This window comes from Melopsittacus undulatus, chromosome 5 (genome assembly GCF_012275295.1).
Source record: "Melopsittacus undulatus isolate bMelUnd1 chromosome 5, bMelUnd1.mat.Z, whole genome shotgun sequence".
Taxonomy (NCBI): domain Eukaryota; kingdom Metazoa; phylum Chordata; class Aves; order Psittaciformes; family Psittaculidae; genus Melopsittacus; species Melopsittacus undulatus.
Window position 1 is genome coordinate 57,256,060 of NC_047531.1, and position 6,270 is coordinate 57,262,329.

A 6,270-nucleotide genomic window follows, 5' to 3' on the forward strand; every position below is an offset into this window, starting at 1 on the left:
CCTGGTGTAAGTGTTCTGCAATCCACTGACAGGTTGAACGTTACTGATTTTGCATATCTTGTGTTCATTTTCCTTCTTCCTCACCCCCTTTAAACATGCACGATGACTTTATTGGTAGAGAATTTTTCTTCCCGAGACTGGGACATTTTCTTCAGGCTTTGTTCTCTTTCCTTTTGCTCAGTTTCTCTAAAGGTCTTGTCCCACTCAAGGGTGGCAAGAGCCCCAAGCCCATTTGGTAGATCTATTCTATGTACTCAGCTGGCACCAGCAATTCAAGGAGTGGGGGGAAAAGTCAGCTTTTAAATTTATTAAATAGCTAACCCAGATTGATTATAGCAGGATCGTGGGAAAATCAAATCTGCAAGAGGCCGAATCATTAGCAAAGTAAAGTTATCTAACTCTGGTCTGGGCTGAAAGCAGAGGCTAATGAGGGAGAGAGCTCTGGATCATTGCTTAGGAGAATTGCTGCAGTCTGGCCAAGATGCAGATGTGAAGTAGTTTTTTGATGTTCCTGTGCACTGTCCCATCCCTATTCCCAGACTTCAGTGGATAGGTCAGATTCTAAGTCACAAGACATCCAAGGGCACAGCATGTCCCAGCCATATTTCCCTATTAAGTGAGTGTAGACCTCTCTTGACTTTCCTCATACCGATATTTGACCCTAACCCATGAAAGAGGATGAAAAAAAAGGCAGGTACCATTAGATTTTATACAACTGGTTTTTGTTTAGACTGCTGCTGTTTTTATTCCCTTCTTGAGATGGTTCACAAACTTGCAGATCAGTGCTGAGATAGGAGGTGTAATGTGACTCAGAGCTAAACTTTCATTCAAATCCTGAGCTTCTGCAGATGTCTGAGAGCATCATTCATTGCGTATGCTGGTTACATTATTTTTGTAATGCCCTTTCTTTTGTTCTTGATTCTCTGGGGCATAAAACAGAAATAGCAAAGGGTATTTTTGACAGTGCACTTTTTTCAGTGTCATTTTGAACTGGCCAGTAACAGCTCAAGATACCTTGGGGAAAAAACACACCAAATCCTTTTAAAGTAGAGAAATATGAATCCATTTATACAACCACCTGGTATCAAAGTCCTAATTCAACCCTTTCCTGGAGAAAGCAACCAGCTGATGTGAGTTAATCTCATCCTTTCCATCCTTCATGCCTTTATCAAGATGGGCACACAAGCATGTCTCCCTTGAAGAGAGTGACAGTGCACTGCTAGTGCCAGTGTTCTCCAAAGCTATTTGAAAGGAAGTAATGCTGTGCCTGGCTGTTTCTGAAAATGAAATCAGGGTAAGGACTCCCTATCTCACTTTCCTCCACTAGAAAGTCCATCTGACCTTCTCAATGGGAGACAGAGGTGTTCTCTGCTCCTGAGAAACAAAGTACAAATCTAAATTAGTGGTGGCAGTTGGCTTGTTTGGATACTTGATAGCCCCATCAGCTTTTAGGCTTTTTTCTTGACAGAAAGGAAAATGGTGGAAAGGCTTATGCCCCACACATTCCCAGTGAAAGCTGCGACTGCCTCAGGAGTCAGAGCCTGCCATGACCAGGGAAAACCCTGGTCTCTGCTGGAAGACCCCTTAGGACCTGCAGAGTGGAAAACACGTGGCTAGCAGAGACTGTTGCAGTTTGAGGGGTAGGTGTTGGATGTAGTAATTGCTGGTGCCGGCTGTATAAATTCCTCTTCCTGGGGAGGGCAGCATTTTTTATTTATTTTTTCATTTGAGGTACTTCCAGTGTGCACATTGTGACAGGCCTGAGCCCAGACCTACTGCCTCCTTCAGGTGAAGTAGATGGTGGAAAGGCAGGCACAGGTTTAGTTCCTGGAATGTCCTTCTTTCGCTGTGTATGGGAGTGGATGGTGGGTATGATCACTGTGCTGTGGATGGAAGCTTTGAAGGAACTGATGGCTGAGAAGTGGCATGGAAGGAAAGAATGGGGAAAACGATCTGCTGTTTGCCACTAAGCATCTCTGACTTGCAAGAGTACGCTGCAGACTAAAGACGTTTCTTATAAAACAACAAACCTCCTCCTTGTATCACTCCTGCTCATTATTCCTGGCAGTACTGGGCCAGCCACACGGGGTGCATTTGTTTTTTTCCTCCTTATTTCTGTGTGGCTGACATCACGGGGAAGAAAGTGAAACTTGTGATCCAGAGCTGGAGTTTCATTATCCACAGACCTTTTCTGCATCACCTGCCTCTTCAGCTGGACATGTGAACGATGATGGTGTAGATGCTGCTGCTACTGCAGGGGTCCCAGCTGTTTTATTACCCTGCTCGCCACACCCCAGCGCGGAGGGACAGCCAGAGAGGCGCCATGTACAGAATCGCATCTATTTCTGCTTTGTTTTCTGACTCAGAACCCTGCCCCTGATGACTATGACAACAACAACAAAAAAAGGGCAAATGCATTTTTTACATTTCTTGATAATTTCCAAAGCAATGTATCATTGCTTTCTTTAGACTGACGCCAATATAACAGTTGTATGGGTCTCAGCCAGGCTCCTGTGTCTTTTCTACCTGATAGTTTCAGATTGCTGTACGAAATGTATGCGCGTTTGCACACAGACACAATCGTACAAGGTGACGGCACCACAAGCCCATGGGGTTGTCACCTATGTCACAGATGAAGTTGGAAGCCTTGCTTCATATGCATGGATGAGAACCCCAACCTGTTGGTTCAGTGAGCTGAAGTGAAGCAGCCCTACTGAGACAGAACTGAGTATCCTAAGATACATGCACAGTCCTGTTGTGACTGTCCCCATGGCAGGGGTGGGGTGGGGGACAGGAACACTGAATGATGAATTTGGAGCACAATAAAGTTGATAAAATAAGTAGAATCCAGTTGGGGTCTGCTGGTAGTGGTGAGGTTTTATCTGTTCCCATAATGAAAACTTTAGTGCATATAAAGAAAATATTCCAGGCTGTCATAAGCCCCAGTTCCCATCTTGCTAACATGAGGCTGGAGGGCATGAGGATGCAACAGAAGTGGAAAGCAGAACTGAGTCCAAAAAAGTTTTATTACATCTTTTCTCCATTTATTTTCTTCCCCAAAGAAGTCTAAGAAATATAAATTCCAAGCCACATAGGGTTTCTTTTTCTCTTCTTTTTAAATGTTGCAAAGTTCTCAAAGTTTTATCCTGGGTTAGCAAGCCCAGAGATCCAGAAAGTTTCCAATGGGATCTCAGTCCGTGGAGCTTTGCTCAATGTTGCTGCTTTGTTTCTGGATAGCTGAATCCACTATGACCTTGCTGCTAAGCACCCTGAGACGGTGCAGGCAGGGGCAGAAGCACAGCTAAGAGAGAGATGTCCTGTACTGCAGATAAACTGGGCTCCAACGCCTTTCAGAGAAGTCAGTAGCATCACACTGGAATGAAAAAAAGCCCACCTCTTCTGATATAAACGTTAGTGTTCTAGTTAAGTCCTCCATTCTTACCGTGCCCCTTACAAGGGGCTTGACATAACTGTTAACACTGGAGCATAAAAAACAGGCCTTCTTTAGGGGCACAGGGCTCGACTCAGTTGCCTAAATGTGGGCATCTACTGCCACTTGAGATCCCCTACAGTACTCTGTAGCAGCTGGTCCAGAAAGGCACGACTCTTCCCCAGGGCTGGTGCTACAGCTACTGGTCCCATCTGGATGGCAGAGATCTCAGGTGGCAGGAGACCATTAGGCAACTTAATCAAGTCCCTTCTAAAGGGCTAATAGAGAGGAGCAGCACCAATGGCTGGTGTAATAAGGGAATCATCATTAGCATTACCAAGGGCTTAGTTAGGCATGACTGGGAGCTGGTCTCCACACTCTCATGCTGTTGTTTTCCTACCCCACTTCATGCGGACAGCCTCCACTCCTACAGCCTGAAGTTCACTGCATTCTGCCCAGCCTTTATGTCAGGCCAGAGTAAGCGGCTGCATCCCAGGCCCAGCAGAGTGGGGCAAGCCCAGACAAGAGCAGGCAATACTCCACCCAACAACATGTGTTTTTTCTGCCAGCATTCAAACAGCCTCTTTCCAAGGCATTTTCCTATTCAAGACAGACCCAGAAACTCAGACACCATTCAGCAGACTCATCATTTGGACGATTAAATACCTGTGTTTTTCTGTTGCATTTTGCCCAGCCAGGCAAAATGCAAGTTCCTTCCCAAACAGGCTGTAATGCTTTCAGTATTTTAAGCATCCAAAGCCAGTCTGCTCCCATCGCAAACACCTAAGTAGATTGGCAGCCAATACTATCTAAACATCATCAACTTTATGATTGCTCATAGAAGTGATTGTTTCAGACTTATTCAGCCTTGACAGTTTGAATGTGGGAAGGTTTCAGAGGAGGAGCGAGATTGTAAATATCTCTTTGACAAACATTGCTGCATCACACACAAAAATAAAAGGGGGAGATACTTTAAAAACTGCCTTAAAAATCAATTCTGAATTATGAAATCTCCCTCCAAACAATTGCCGCTTGGTAGAGCAGGGGATAAGTTGCTTTGGGTGAATTCTGGCAAGAAGTGGTTGGCATCTAGTCCAGTTTCAGGAGTGAAAGGTTTTAGGAGCTGATCTTACACCCAGTCTGAACTCACATCAGTGCCAGTGACTGAGCACTGCAGGAGCAAAAGTACATAAGATCTGTGGGGTACCTCTATCTGGCCTGCAGCTGCATGGTTTGGGCCTGGCCTGGCAAGGTACTGCATACCTGTGTTTCCCGGTGACTTCAGGGAAGATGGGGTTCCTCAGCACCTCTTACATTCAGGCCCTGGAGCACCATTTCCTGCTCTGATCATCAGCTATAAATGTTGATAAATATAAGTGTTTTGCCTTCATTTGAATTGCCCAGAGCTGTAAAATGACCTCTCTCAAGTATAAATCAGTAAAGATATAAACCTCCTCTCCCACTCTTCCCTGCCCACCCTCCCTTGCACCTTCACCCAAGCCCTTTCCCATCTCAGTTCTTTACCTCCTTCCACAATTTTATATCTAGTTTTCATGAACCCACAGAAATGCTTTTGTAAATAATGCTGTACAGTTTGTAACCGTCATGTAAGCCTGTCATCAGTGCCAGAGTCCGTCTTGCCCTCTCGCACGTTTTAAAGTCAACAGAGGAAAGTTAGAGTGAATGGCCCGCCAGTGAGCTATAGGGTCATCTCTGTGTGGGACAAATGTATATTCCTGTAAGATTGCATTTTTATCTAAGGAATGATGTTATTTTAAAATTGCTAATAAATTTCTAAACAATGTCCAGATTTGTTTAATATTGTAAATGTTATCAGAACACCTCTGACATTGCTTCCTTCTCTCAGCAGAGGCTGAAAACTAAGGCAGCTTCCTGCAGCCCCTTCCTTCCCACCAGCAGTCCCACTGCCTTCAGTGGGTGTTTAAGGGGCTGCAGAAACATCTTGGACAGTCACAGCCTGCCCTGTCAAACAGTAACTTAGGAAATCTAGCCACTCTCTGTACTGTTGTCACTACAGCAATTCTGCTGTGTCTTGACGGCCAAAGTGTGACTCATGCATAACCATACACTTCACATTTTCTCCATAGGATTCTTTTTTACCAAGCATATGCAACAAGAAAATGAACGCCTGCAGCCTAAATACAACGTACTCAGTACATACATAAGCCATGAAGCTAATGGGAAGATAATAAGTAGCATACCATGCAGTTACTTTTCGATTGAACAAATTGTTCTACTGTGGTTATCAAGTAATTACTCTGCAATGCCAGCTGAGCAGTGTATTTCCTATCACAGCACCATAAATCATAGTGCACTCAGTCCAAGTATGTTGGTGTAAGACTGAGCAAAATAACACCTCAAGAAAACAGTGGTTTTCTTCAATTATGTGTGTATATATACATATATTCTCCCTGACTTGCATGCAAAAGTCAGAACCGCAGGCATTGCTGCTGCTGTTTATTAACACCACAAAATGGTAAAACCCAGAAGGCGATTAAACCCTGTGGATGTCATCAGCATGAGGCTTCGGAATGGCAGAAACCTCGTTATCTCCAGGCTCGGACCAGCCCTCAGTAAGACAGCTGTCACCACAAAACCACCCAAAACCGCTGTGTGTCAGTTGAAGCCCAGCAAACAGTTCAGCTTTGCCAAAGAGCTCACTGAGCTGGAAACCCAGCCAAGCTTCCTGTGGCTGGGCTACAGCTTTGTGTGAAAACCATGGCCGGTAACGGGTGAAAGCTGGGTGTGGGTGTGCTGTGGTGTGAAGAAGGGCGTGAAACCTGTAAGTGAAACCTATAAGGCAGCTGAAACGCCGTGAT